Genomic DNA, 15,145 nt, shown 5'->3' on the forward strand with positions numbered 1-15,145 from the left:
ACAAGCTTAACACTCCTAGACGGGGATATACCTATTAGCAATAATAACATGGAGATCATGGGAGGATCCAATCTTAACCCACCCTTCCAAGCTGAACAAGGGTATTGGATTTATATGCCCAGACCACAATGGTGGCTTACTTCAGAACCTCCTTAGGTGTGTTACTAAACTTAGCAACTTATATGCTTGTCTCAAATGAAGAATCAACTGACATTTACATGTATACCCCAAAACCTCTCCAAGGCCAGACAATTTAAAATTTTTCTCAGCCACAAGCTTTGATATACCTCAAAAACAAACTTATCTCACACTCCTAATTTGCTAGTTTGCTCTAGCCTCAAGTCTCATATCTCATATCTCTGCTGGAATAACATTCCTTTGACAACCTGGTATGGAAAGACTGAGCATAATATTCGCTGGGTCACTTGGACTTTAGATGACAGAGGTTCTAGAGGACACCTTGAAACAAAATATTCGAATAAGACCATATCCTTCGACCAATCTAGTAAGAATAATATTTTTTTGGAAAGACAGTGGTTGGTCTGGCTGTATATTTCTACTCATAAAGAAAATATAAAGGACATTGGTTGTTAATCTTTGAGACCTAGGTCTTCCCTTCTTCACTCATAGTGTTAGCCATGATGAAATTTATATAAATAAACATATTAACAAAACGTGGGCCTCCTGGCACAATGACCAACTTGCATGAGCCACTATTTGCATTCCTTCTCCCTACATTCTCTTTCTTACCTCCACTTTACAAACCCAACCAACAGAAAATAAGTATAACATTTCTGGGGCGCCTGGGTGGCTCAGTCGGTTGAGCGGCCGACTTCGGCTCAGGTCACGATCTCGCGGTCCGTGAGTTCGAGCCCCGCGTCGGGCTCTGAGCTGATGGCTCGGAGCCTGGAGCCTGTTTCTGATTCTGTGTCTCCCTCTCTCTGACCCTCCCCCGTTCATGCTCTCTCTGTCTCAAAAATAAATAAACGTTAAAAAATTAAAAAAAAAAAAAAAAAGAAAATAAGTATAACATTTCTACCACCATGGGTGGGTTTATGTCCTGAGTAAATAAATATAACATCTACCAATTAAATTTCTCCTCTTTATTAGTTCTTAGTGTGTCTCAACCTGGGTTCCTGTTAATAGCTCTGAGCCCTATATGCATACATCAGGACGAGGCTCACTTTACAAGCTTGTTAAACACTGGTATTCACCTGTAAGGCAAAAATGATTTGTTGGCCATTTAATCATGGGCACCTTAGCAGCAGTGAGCATTATCACCTCTGCCACTGTCACTGGAATCGGCCTGCATCAAACAGCCCATGTCCTCGTTACATTTGTGGTCAATACTACCAAAGAACTAATAAACCAAATTTCTATTGATAGACAAGCTTTGGCCTGCCTTGAACCTTTTGAAGCTGCAGTGGAATTTATTGGAAAAAGGCCTTGTTCCTCCACTCTAAACTGCCCCGCGACCCTAACTACCAGCATATTTGCATAACTGACATTCCTTATAGTCACTCTCAAGCCTGGGATGCTTTCCAGACACACCTTTACAGTGTTTTTTTCTTCCTTTCTATTCCTTTAACATTACAGGAAATTTGGTTGTGACATTGAGCCAACAGCTACAATATACAGACGACCAAATTAGAAATGAATGGCCTGATTCTTGGGCAATGTGGCATGACTTAAATCTTTTCTCACAGCCAGCACACATGTCAAATTCTGGATAACTCTGGGAAGCAGAATATTTATACCGTGTCTCTTTTTATGTCTTTGCAGAGTCACCCGCCAAGCCACCCAAAAACAAAAGAAGGACCAGGAACTTGTCATGACGGACTGTGAAGAAAAAACTAGAGAAAACCAAGAAAAAAAAAAAGCTGGGACTGTGGGAATTGAGTATAGGAATCCCTGAGCTTGTACCAATGGGTTAACAAGGCTAAAGATGAAAGCATCCAAGATTAGGTAAGCAGGGCAAAAGCACCCCAGCATAGAACAAAGACACAGGAATAGGAAGACACAGAGTGAAAGCATCCAAGATTACGTAAACAGGGCGAAAGCACCCCCAGCATAGTACAAAAGCAGAAAGCTGCTTTCAGAAGATGGAAGCTCCAGAATAGGTATACAGGTAAAGAGGGCTAAAGACAGCCTCAACAGGGTGAAATCACCTGGAGCAGAGCTAACGAGCAACAGAAACCTGCCTTCTTAACTCTGAGGTAGCATTCTCTGTCTTATCCGTAGGTAAATTAAGATAAACAGACAATGTGTCTCATGCCTGCCATAAACAGCCAGCTGCTGGATGCCAGGATTTTTTTTTTATATTGACCCAAACCCTAACACCACATAACACAAAAACCTCCTTTCTCTCACACACGTAGGTTAATAATCACCTGCCAGGTGGCTTTTTATGTCTTGTAGGCACCAGGCAATAATTTCACCTCATCTCTCAGAGAATCCAACAGACAACCCATCAAGAAGTCCAAGTTATGTCCTCCAGTCACAGATGTGGAAACTAAGGCTAATAGCACAGCCTGGGTTCACTAGTAAAACAAGCTAGGTGAGCATCCCTGTACCCTTGACTTTCGATTGTCCTAACCTCAGGCCTGTATCTCAGCATTCTGGAACTCAGATCCCACCTCCTGGAGCACCCCACCCTCCTGCCATGAGGACCCTCTGAACTCAGGGGAGCAGAGCTGTGCCATCTGCCTGGGACCAGACATGGTGGCTGGGAAAGGGAGGACCCTGGGCTCTGTAGGCTCTCCCAGTACAGGACCACCTGGGCTCTGTGGTCTCTCTTGATACCAGATGAGCTGGGCTCCATGAACTCTCCTGGTACTGGACAGCTGCTCCCCTTCAGGTCAGGACTTCTCACTGTGGATCTCCTGGGGCTTGGTTTCCTTATGTTATCAACTGACCTGCTGCTCCCCAGACCATAAACCACCATCTGAGGGTGATCAGCACTGCCCCATACGGTTTAATTTGCCTGAATCCCTTCCAGGAAAGTCCCACATCTCTGACAACTGCTCCCCATGGAAGTCGCCTCCCCTTGGACTTGCATGTGTTTGCTCTTCATCCCAGGAACACATGGACTTTGGAGTATTTTGGGAACAGAGGCCTGTGAAACGTTTCTCTAGAGTTGGGATGTGAGTAACGCTTTCCCCCTATATGGTGTCACTGTCCAGCTTTCTGCATTTCCTGCTTTATGTTTTCACCACATGGGCAACAACCATGCCTTCTCTGGCATCAGGCTGTGCTGTCACAGAAGGAACAGGGGCCTTTACCCCAAGGTTATGACCAATTTTACCAAAGGGGTCTAATTTTTTCACATCCAACTTTTGATCCTTTGGGAATTTCAAGATCAAATGAGAAAAGTTCTGTTTCAAATAAACAGAAAATACAAAAATTAATCTGTCCCATCTTAGAATGTGTGGGCAGACACAAAGATATCTATTGTGAGGTTCCAGTTATAGGAAAAGATACAAAGATAGCTGAGAACTTCCCTCATCTGGGGAAGGAAACAGGTATCCAAGTCCTGGCAGCACAGAGAATTCCCTTCCAAATCAACAAAACCAGGTCAACACCACAACATGTCATAGCGAAACTGGAAAAATACAAAGATAAAGAGAAAATTCTGAAAGCAGCTAGGGACAAACGGGTCTTAATCTACAAGGGAAGACACATAACGGTAGCAGCAGACCTATCAAATGAAACTTGGCAGGGCAAAAGGGAGGGGTAGGAAACGGTCAATGTGCTGAATGGGAACATATGCAGCGAAGAATCCTTTCCCCAGCAAGGCTGTCATTTAGAATAGAAAGAGAGAGAAAGGCTTTCCCAGACAAACAAACCTAATGGAGTTCATGACCACTAAACCAGCCCTGCAGGAGACCCTAAGGGGCGACTCTGTGAGTGGAAAGCAGCAGAGACTACAAAGGACCAGAGGCCTCACCAAAAGCATGAAACCTTCAGATAACACAATGACACTGAATCCCTATCTTTAACTAATCACTCTGAATGTCAATGGACTCAATGCCCCAATCAAAAGACACAGGGAATCTGAATGGATAAAACACAAAGCAAAACCAAAGAACAAGATCCATCTATATGCTGTCAACAAGACACTGATTTTAGACCCCAGGACACCTCCAGAGTCAAAGTGAAGATATGGGGAACCACCTATCCTGCTACTAGAAGTCAAAAGAAAGCTGGAGTCACCATACTTCCACCAGACAGACTAGATTTTAAACCAAACACTGTAGTAACAGATTCAGAAGGGCATTATATCGTAATTAAGGGGTCTATCCATCAAGAGGAGCTAACAATTGTAAATGTTTATGTCCCCAAAGTGAAAGGCCCACATATATGGATCGATGAATCACAAACATGAATAAATGTATACATACAAATACCACGATTGTAGACGACTTTAAGACGCCACTCATGGCAACAGGCAGATCGTCAAGGCAGAAAATCAGTAAGAAAACACAGATCCAATGTGTCATTGGACCAGATGTATTCAGATATACATAGATATATATTGGCCTTAATATATACATTTATATACATGGATATCAACATCGATACATTGAGATCTTTTCATCCAACAGCAGTAGAATGCACATTCTTCTTAAGTGCACATAGAACATTTTCCAATATAGATCACATCCAGGGTCACAAAACAGCCCTCCACAAATATAAAAGGATTGAGATCATACCATGCATATTTTCAGATCACAATGCTCAGAAACTTGGAATCAACCACAAGAAAAAAATTGGAAAGCCTCCAAATGCATGGAGGTTACAGAACTTCCTACTCAAGAGAGAATGGGTCCATCAGGCGATAAAGGAAGAAATTAAAAACCATATGGAAGCAAATGAAAATGAAAACATGCAATCCAAACCCTTTGGGATGCAGCAATTACAGTCCTTAGAGGAAAATACATTGCAATCCAGGCCTATCTCCAGAAGCAAGGATGGTCCCAAATACAGAAACTAACTTCACTCCTAAATGAACTAGAAACACAGCAGCAAAGAAAGCCCAACGTCAGCAAAAGAAGAGAAACAAAAAAGAGTATAGCAGAAATAAATCCTATAGAATCCAAAAACAAGCTTACACACATCAATGAATCTAAGAGATGTTTTTTTTTAAATAAACAAAATTGATAACCCCCTAGCCACACTTCTCAAAAAGAAGAGAGGCCCAAACAGATAAAATCACAAATGAAAGACGAGAGATCACAACCAACACCACAGAAATACACCAAGAATCCGAAGATACTATGAAAAAGTATATGCCAACAACCTGGACAACCTGGAAGACATGGACAAATTCCTAGACACCCACACACTACCAAAAGCCAAACAGGAAGAAATAGAAAACGTGAACAGACCCATAACCCGTGAAGACATTCAATCAGTTATTAAAAATCTCCCAACAAATAAGAGTCCTGGGCACGATGGCTTCCCAGGGGAATCCTACCAGACATTTAAAGCAGAGTTAATCCTTCTTCTTCTTCTCAACAAGATACTAGCAAATGTAATGCAACGGTATATTAAGAGAATGATTCTCCAGGATCAAGTGTGATTCATTCCTGGGCAGCAGGGCTGGTTCAATATTCACAAATCAATCAACATGACACATCCCATGAACAGAAGAAAGGATAAGAACCATATGATCCTGTCAATAGATGCAGAAAAAGCATTTGACAAAATACAGCACCGTTTCTTAATACAACCCTCAAGAAAGTCGGATAGAAGGAATAGACCTTCAAACCCTAGAAGCCACATATGAACGGCCCACAGCTAATAGCCTCCTCCATGGAGAAACACTGAGAGCTTTTCCCCTGAGATCAGGAACATGGAGGGATTTCTACTCTCACCACTGTTGTTTAACATGATGTTGGAACTCCTAGCATCAGACATCACACAACAAAATGAAATAAAAGGAATCCAAGTTGGCAAAGAAGAGGTCAAACATTCACAGTTTGCAGATGACACGATACTCTACGTGGACATCCTGAAAGCCTCCACCAAAAAACTGTTAGAACTGATACGTGCATTCAGGAAAGCTGCAGGATAAAAAAATCAATGCACCCAAACCAGTTGCATGTCTATACACCAATCATGAAGCATTAGAAAGAGATATCAAGGAATGGATCCCATTTACCATTGCACCAAACCATAAAATACCTAGCATTAAACCTAACCAAGAGGTAAAAGATCTGTATGTTGAGAACTATAGATAACTTATAAAAGAAACTGAAGAAGACACAAAGAACCCGGAAAATATTGCATGCTCATGGGTTTCAAGAACAAACATTGTTAAAATGTCAATACTACCCAAAGCAATCTGTACATTCAATGCAATCCCAATCAAAATAACAGCAGCATTCTTCACAGAACTAGAACAAACAATCCTAAACTTTGGAGAGAACCACAAAAGACCCAGAACAACCAAAGTAAGGTTGAAAAAGAAAACCAGAGTGGGGGAGGCATCACAATCCCGGACTTTAGCCTGTACTACAAAGCTGGAATCCTCAAACGCACGGTATTAGCTCCAAACAAACACAGAGGCCAATGGAATAGAACAGAGAACCCAGAAATGGGCCCACACATGTGTGGCCAACTAAGCTCCAACAAAGCAGGAAAGAGTAGCCAATGCAAAAAAGACAGTCTCTTTAGCTAATGGTGCTGGGAGAACTGGACAGTAACATGCACAAGAGTGAACCTGGACCACTTTCTTACACCTTACACAAACGTAAACTCCAATGCGTGAAAAAGCTAACCGTGAGATGGGAAACCATCAAAATCCTAGAGGAGAAAACAGGCAACCACCTCTCTGACCTCGGCTGCAGCAATTACTTACTTGACATGTCTCCAAAGGCAAGGGAAATAAAAGAAAAAGTGAACTTTTGGGGCCTCATCAAGATACAAAGCTGCCACACAGCAAAGGCAACAATCAACAAACCTTAAAGGCAACTGATGGAATGGGAGAAGATATGTATTTGCAAACTGCATATCACATAAAGGGTTAGTATAAAAAGTCTATACAGAACTTGCCAAACTCAACACCCAAAAACCAAGTAAGCAAAGAAAGGGGCAGAGGACGTGAATAGACACTTTTCCAAAGGAGACATCCAGATGGCCAATGGACACATGCAAAGATGCTCAACATCACGCATCATCCAGGAAATACAAATCAAACTCCACTGGGATACCACCTCAATTGGTCAGAGTGTGGTGGTGACATTCACAACTCCGGAAATAAGAGACGTTGGCGAGGATGTGGCGAAAAGGGAACCGTCTTGCACTGTTGGTGGCAATGCAAACTGGTGCAGCCACTCTGGAAAACAGTGTGGAGGTTCCTCAAAAAATTAAAAATAGAATTACCCTACAACCCAGCAGTAGCACTGGAGGGCATTTATCCAAAGGATACAGGAGTGCTGATTTGTAGGGGCACATGTACCCCAGAGTTGATAGCAGTTCTATCAACAATCGCCAAATTATGGAAAGAGCCCAAATGTCCATCAACCGATGAATGGCTAAAGAAGAGGTGGTGGTCTATCTACAATGGAATAATACGACTCGGCCATGAAAAAGAATGGAATCTTGCCTTTGCAACACTGTGGAAGCAACTGGAAGGTATGATGCTAAGTGAAATAAGTCGGTAAAGAGGAAGATATCGTATGTTTTCACTCATGTGTGGAATTTGAAAACTTCACACAAGACCATAGGGGAAGGGAAAGAAAAAATAGTTACAAATACCTAGAGGGAGGCAAACCATACGACACTCTTAAAAGACAGAGAACAAGCTGAGGGTTGATGGGGGTGGGGAGTTAAGGGGGTGGAAAAAAGGGATGGTGGGCATTGAGGAGGGCACATGATGGAATGAGCCCTGGGGTTATCCAGAAGTGATGAATCATGGGAACCTACTCCCGAAACCAAGACTACACTGTACACACTATATATTCCCTAACTGGACACTAAATTGTCAAATAATAAAAATAAAGAATAATAATGAAAACAGGGGAGGGGCGCCTGGGTGGCTCAGTCACTTAAGTCTCCGACTTTGGCTCACGTCATGAGCTCTTGGTTCATGAGTTCGAGCCCCACATCAGCCTCTCTGCTGTCAGCACAGAGCCTGCTTTGGATCCTCTGTCCCCCTCTCCCTACCCCTCCCCTTCTCCCTCTCAAAAATAAACAAACACTAAAAATATTTTTAAGGAGTAAAAATAATACAATCACAAAAGCAGTGGGAAAAAAACATGAGATTCAAGATTTCAAGTCTATATTTCAACATTAGTTTTAAGGATGTAAAATATGCTTTTACTAATATAGACAAATATTCATTTCTGTAATGAATGGCATTAAGAGTCATAAAAGGTTTTAACTGTGAAACACTAATTCAGGATTTTATAAGAATACTGCATTTTAAAAATTACTCTTGGGAAGCCTGGGTGGCTCAGTCAGTTGAGCGTCCAACTCTTAGTTTCAGCTCGAGTCATGATCCCAAGGCCGTGGGATCAAGCCCTGCATCAGGTCCACACGAAGCATGGAGTTGGCTTGCAATTCATATGCTCCGTCACTCTCTCTCAAGAATCAACATTAAAAACAATTGTAAAACAAATAAAAAAATTAATCTTAAGGGACAAGATTTAAAGTATAGAAGAGAAATACAGGATTACAGAATTTTGAGCCATTTTCCAGTACTACCACGATGTCTAATAAAAATATAAAAACCGATTTTAAACTTCATATAGTTTTATTATTCCCCTGGGAACAGCATATGAAGAGCTCTAATTTCCTACCTACACCATATAGGAAGGTAGTTAAGGACCCGAGAAGGAATCTAGCATTAAGCAACTAATATGTTTATGATCATCCAATTTGAAGATTTTAAAGTCTTCAAATACATGTGTGATTATCAAGCAGGACCAAACATTCCCAGGAGGAAAGAAGAAAGGGACTAAAAAAAAAAAAATCAACTCAGTTTTCTCGGTTTTAGACATGAAAGAATTTACATGCTAAATTGAACAACTATGAATACTAAAGTTTCCCCTGAATAATATAAAATATATCTTGGGGTGCCTGGGGGACTCAATCGGCTAAGCATCCGACTTCGGCTCAGGTCATGATCTCCTGGTTCCTGAGCTCGAGCCCCGCCTGTCAGGCTCTGTGCTGACAGCTCAGAGCCTGAATCCTGTTTCAGATTCTGTGTCTCCCTCTCTCTCTGCCCTTCCCCCGCTCATGCTCCATCTCTCTCAAAAATAAATAAATATTGTTTTAAAAATGTATCTATTGTCAGAAATCTTCAAAAAAGTAAAAATCATCTCCTACAATGAATTTTGCATACTCCTTGGCAACCTTTCCTGCCTTAGGATTCTGTCATGACAAAGAGTTCATATTAGACAAAAATTTATACATGTTGAGTTCATTCATTTGGTATGTGTGTATGTGTCTATTCTATCCAGATACTATTAAAAAAAGAGTGGCACCTGGGTGACTCAGCTGGTTAAACGTCCAACTTGATTTTGGCTCAGGTTATTCAAGCTCTATGTCAGGTTTGACACTGGTAGCACAGAGCCTGCTTAGGATTCTCTCTCTCTCTCTCTCTCTCTCTCTCTCTCTCTCTCTCTCTCTCTGCCTCTGTCTCTCTCTCTCTCTCTCTCTCTGCCTCTGTCTCTGTCTCTCTCTCTCTCTGCCTCTGTCTCTCTCTCTCTCTCTCTCTGCCTCTGTCTCTCTCTCTCTCTCTCTCTCTACCTCTCTCTCTCTCTCTCTCTCTCTCCCCCAAAATACATAAACAGTTGAAAACTGAAAATTAAAAAAAGATAAATCAGAATGCAGAAAACATATATTTTTTTCTTTCAGAGTGTGGCAGCATAAGTGGCACCTGGGTGGCTCAGGCAGTTAAGCATCTTGATTTGGGCTCAGGTCATCATCTCGCAAACCAGTTTGTGAGTCTGAGCTATGCGTCGAGCTCTGTGCTGACAATGAAGAGCCTGTTTGGGATTCTCTCTGTCTCTCCCCCTCTCCCTGTCCCTACCCTGTTTGCTCTCTCTCTCAAAATAAATAAATTAGCCAAAAAACAAAAAACAAATTCAGTGTCACAGCTTCAAATTTAGTTTTTCATTTCACGGATAAAGAACCTTATTTACATCACCAGAAATTTAATTTAATGAAAAGAATGCTTACCCTCTGTTTCTACTCAAAAAGACCTAAAATTTACCAAGATTACACACCACAGTAAGTTACGTTAGAAACCCCAAAAAAGACAATAGCCAAAAATTGAAAATTCGCAATCAACCTGGTATGGCCTAAAACAGATTTCACTTTGCATTCCTTAGAAACACAAGTTTTGCTAAACGAATCTAGGATATCACCTTTATTAAACTGAAATATAAGGGCAAAAATTTCTTCCAGTTCTTCACAGAAATCAGCTGTACGTCATTCACAAGAGTTGAATCACTTTTTTGTTTTTTTGGTTCCGTTTTTTTTTTCTTAATTTGCACTTAAAATATTGTCTCCCACATTTTATAATTTAAAGAGCATCTGCTCTGCCTTAATCCCACTATTGCTGCTGTGATTTTATGATACTTTCTCTCAACTCTTCATGCTTTAAGTTCATCTTGCCCCTCTAAAATGAATTCTTCCCCTTCAGCCCCTCCTCATCTTCATATGCATCTATCTATTCTTTCCAGCTGCCTTCTCCTTCTTTGCTTCCATAAAGGCATAGCCGAGAAGTGTCTACTCCCACCAAACTTTATAAATTTCAATCCTGTACCTTCCTCTCTGTTGTCATTACACTGATTTCTATTATGATCTTGAGGACTTCCATTTCTTCCTAAGATTCTTTTCATCATCATAAGGAGCAAGAGGATGGTATGGGGTGGGGGCAGTATAAAACAAAACAACTTACCTTTGCAAGACCAAGGACAGCTAAAATCTTGAGAGAAGGTTTCAGAAGAGATTTAGATGATGGTAAAACAGGAAGAGGCACGCCATAAACTCTGACTGGTGGTTTGGAAAGAGTTTCAGCCATATCTTTATTTTCAGAATCAGGACTGTTGTCCTCAGATAACGTTCCCCCTTCTGGTTTCACAGTGCCACGTTTTGCTCTCTTAGTAGAAAACAAAGTAGAGAGGACATGAAAACATCTGTAACTTCAAATTAGTGAATAACACAAGAATGGACAAGAATTAGTGAATAAAACAAGTCTTCCAATAGCTTACTGTTTTTCACGAATTGCCAAGAAGAATGCAGTAGCTTTGCTACGCGTGGTTTCGGGACATTCTAGAAAAGAATTGATAGCTTTAAGGATTACAAGAATCCAATTCGATAAAATCATTGTAATATTCACCATTACCAAATGAGCACCATTACACAAGGAACACAGGCTTTGGAATCATTCAAATGTTGATTCACATCTCACTTATGCTGTTTACTATTTATTACCAGTCTCCATTTTCTCATGTGGTGAGGATTACAAGAGATCTCATAGGTAGTCTCAAAATGTTACTCGCCGTACCTGTAACTGATTAATATCGGGTAAATACTTTACCAGAGTAACCTCAGATAAACACTGAACCCTAGGTAATTGAAAGCATGCTGAAAAAACTAACACTAAGAAATTAAAATATGTTATATTGTGAAACGTTTGCATGATTTAGACTGGCATGAACTATCTCTTGTAAGAGAAAATATACAAACTTACTCTTCAGTAGTATTTTATGCAGATAAGTTGGAATTACAAACAGTTTAAGTGGCTTCTGTTTCTCAAAACACTAAAGACAAATATGACTGTTTAAATGTAGCTCCTTCTGGGATGCCTGGGTGGCTCAGTCAGTTAAGTGACCAACTTTTGATTTCAGCTCAAGTCATGAACTCACGGTTAGTGGGGTTCAAGCCACACATAGGGCTCTGTGCTGACAGCGCGGAACCTGCTTGAGATTCCCTCCTTCCCTCTCTGTCTGCCCCTCCCTACTAGCACTTGCTCATTTTCTCTCTCTCTTTCCCTCCCTTTCCAACAGAAATACAAACACTACAAAAACATTTAGCTCAGCTCCTTCCAAGAAAGAGGAAAAAAGAATAATAAACCTTGTGGGGCAATGAGTCATGGATGAAAACCACACACAGACAGTAGAATTCCATAACCAATATGTTGACAATGGAGTTGACAGAAAGTGATGCACTAAAAGAACAGACACTAAAGAAATGTTTTCTGCAAGGAAAATTAGGGTAGGGGTAAACCATTAAAAAAGAGCATGGTGGGGGGAACACGTAGGTAGCTCAGTCAGTACAGCGTCCAACTTCAGCTCATGAGTCATGATCTCACAGTTTGTGGGTTTGAGCCCCACATTGAGCTCTGTGTTGACAGCTCGGAGCCTAGAGCCTACTTTGGATTCTGTGTCTCCCTCTGTCTCTGTCCCACCCTGCTTGCACTCTGTCTCTCTCTCTCGCTCCAAAATAAATAAACTTCAAAAACATCAAAAATACCTTAAAAAGCATGGGGGGAGAAGAGGAAATAGGAAAAAAATTAAGACATGACCAATCAATCAAGCATGAGCTTAAGACAAGGAAGAGAAGGAAAAATGTGAGCAAAATAAGGTAAGTAGAAACAACATACGCTTTTCAACAGGTACATAAGTAGGATTGGGAATATACTATGAATAGTCTCTTTTAAACCTTTTAAAGATATATATAAAATCTATACGTAAAACAGAGACTTCTATTCACAGTATGTCCCTGATAATACTGCCTTTTATCACTCTACAGTTATCTGGTTATAAATACTGTAATAAAGAATTTAAGTTTTTTCACTATAAAAAATTGTTCAATTACTTGCATCTATCACTTCCTAAAAGCTATAATTTATTACTAGACTAACAAAAGAATAGAAAAAGAAAGGTTCCTAACACGTCAACTTTCACTATGGAGAAAGAATTGGGAATGAGAATTCTAGGAAGAAATGTGAACCTTCAAAGGATGTATGAAATGGGACACGGATGGGGTTAAAAAAACAAAGGCTGAGGACTTTTTCTCTGCAATTCTAAGCTCACAATGGGAGGATACTAAAAATATACTGTAACCTTCTTTCGTATGTAACTCCTGATTTCCTCAATGTAATTCATTTGCATTTATACGTATTAAACACTAAAACGGAATATAAGCTGAAGCCTTACTTTTTAAATTCACATATTTAATTGTGATATATCATGCCTATTTCATTACTTTTCAAATTCCATTCTACAGAATTCCATTTCCCTACTCATTTATTCACATTAAAAACCTATGACATTGCTTCTTCCAAGCAAGACTTTATTCTAGGAGCTCCAGGAGTCAAACAAGTATGTTTCCTAACCTCCAGTAGCTTATAATGATTTACGGGCTTTGAAATGAATATTTAAATAAATATCAGATGTCTGAAACTTTAAATTTTAGAATCTGTCACAAGGACTAGGAGGGGATATTTTTAAAAGCTAGAATATGAAAGATTTCTGAAATTAGAAATTTGACAACTTGGCTATGAAGAGCCTCTGCTCATAGGGCTACTCTTTTCAGCAAAATACGTATTCTTCAGGGAAATGCACAATCTTAACTTACTCTTCATGGAGTTATTTAAAAATACAGGGGAACACCTTTGTAAGGTAAATGTTGAGAAATAATGCAAACATCTAAATTTCTACATTTTCTAATATTATTTTAGTCTAAATATAGAACAAAGGATAGAGACCAAGGAAAATCCTGTATCTCACCAAAATAAAACTTGCCCGGGGTTGGGGCAACCTACAATAGATACTTGGACCCAATAAGATTTCATTTAGGCATGAGTATTATCAGTCAAGTTACTATCACAGTAAGAATCCTTATCCTTAACCAAATGTCATAGTGCCTCCGTGATGGGAAAGCTTTTCCCAATATAATTTGACGGCCATTATATATTTTCCAGCCCATTCTTTTCTCAGCCTCCACCTCTAGGATTTACCAAAGTAAAACAAAACAAAACAAAAAATTCAACGCATCATGTATCTGTAAAGTGTTTTTTTCCTGCTAACTTTCCATGACACACATAAAATGATGATACACAAGCTACTCTTAAATTTTCAGAGTAAACAAGGGAGAAAACTAAATTCAGAGCAGGAAAGTGAGTTTCACAGGAGGGTACTTTACCTTGGTACCAAAATCTAAGTCTTGGCTAGCTGATGTAGCCCATGAATCATCAGGACCAGGTTTGTCAGAAAGCCTTTCGAGCAAAAATATACAACAAAAACATGTTCATTTATTTAAACACAAAATTTCAAAACTTAAGTGAAAGGTCAGCTATCTGTTTATTCAACGAAGTTTCTTGGTATAATTAAAAGTTGGCCTCTGGTTTTTTCATTAAGTTTTATTTTCATTCCAGTAATAGTAACATCCAATGTTATATTAGTTTATTAATATAGTGATTCACCAACTCCATACTCACCCCATGTTCATCATGACAAGGCACTCCTTCATCCCCATCACCTCTTTCACCCCTCCCACCACTCAGCTCCTCTCTGGGAACCATCTGTTTGTTCTATGCAGTTAAGAGCCTATTTCTTGGTTTGTCTCTCACTTTTTTTTCTCCCTTTGCTCATTTGTTGTTTCCTAAGTGCTACGTGAGTAAAATCATAGGGTATTTGACTTTCCCTGACTTTGCTTAACATACTACTCTTGGGCTCCATCCAGGTCATTGCAAATGGCAATATTTCATTGTTTCATGGTTGAGTAATATTCCAGTGTGTGTGTGTGTGTGTGTGTGTGTATACATATACACACACACATACATACATATAGGACTTCTTCTTCGTTCACTCATTTGTCAATGGACCCGTGCGCTGGGTATTGGAAATAATGCTGCAATAAACACAGGGGTGCGTGTGTCCCATGGAATTCGTGTTTTTGTAGTTTTTGGGTAGTATCCAGTAGTGCAATTACTGGATCATAGGAGAGTTCTGGTTTTAATTTTTTGAGAAACCTCCATACTGTTTTCCACAGGGGCCGCACCCATTTGCATTTCTACCAACAGTGCAAGAGGGTCCCTTTGTCTCTACATCCTCGCAAACACTTGCTTCTTGTGTCCTGGAGTTCAGCCATTCTGACAGGTGTGATGTGGTATGTGGTATCTCGT

At 40.1% G+C, this 15,145-nt stretch overlaps 1 protein-coding gene across 1 annotated transcript in view; it reads left to right on the top strand.

Annotated features, from left to right (window-relative positions):
• Positions 1-3,407, top strand: part of LOC111558590 (serine/arginine repetitive matrix protein 3-like) — a 35,900-nt gene extending 32,493 nt beyond the window's left edge. Inside the window, exon 6 of the mRNA XM_045051636.1 lies at positions 1,783-3,407. The gene's annotated coding sequence lies outside the window, so the exon portion shown is untranslated. The remainder of the gene's footprint in view (positions 1-1,782) is intronic.
• The last annotated feature ends 11,738 nt before the right edge of the window (positions 3,408-15,145 follow it).

The sequence above is a fragment of the Felis catus genome (genome assembly GCF_018350175.1).
Source record: "Felis catus isolate Fca126 chromosome F1 unlocalized genomic scaffold, F.catus_Fca126_mat1.0 chrF1_random_Un_scaffold_34, whole genome shotgun sequence".
In the NCBI taxonomy this organism is placed as follows: Eukaryota; Metazoa; Chordata; class Mammalia; order Carnivora; family Felidae; genus Felis; species Felis catus.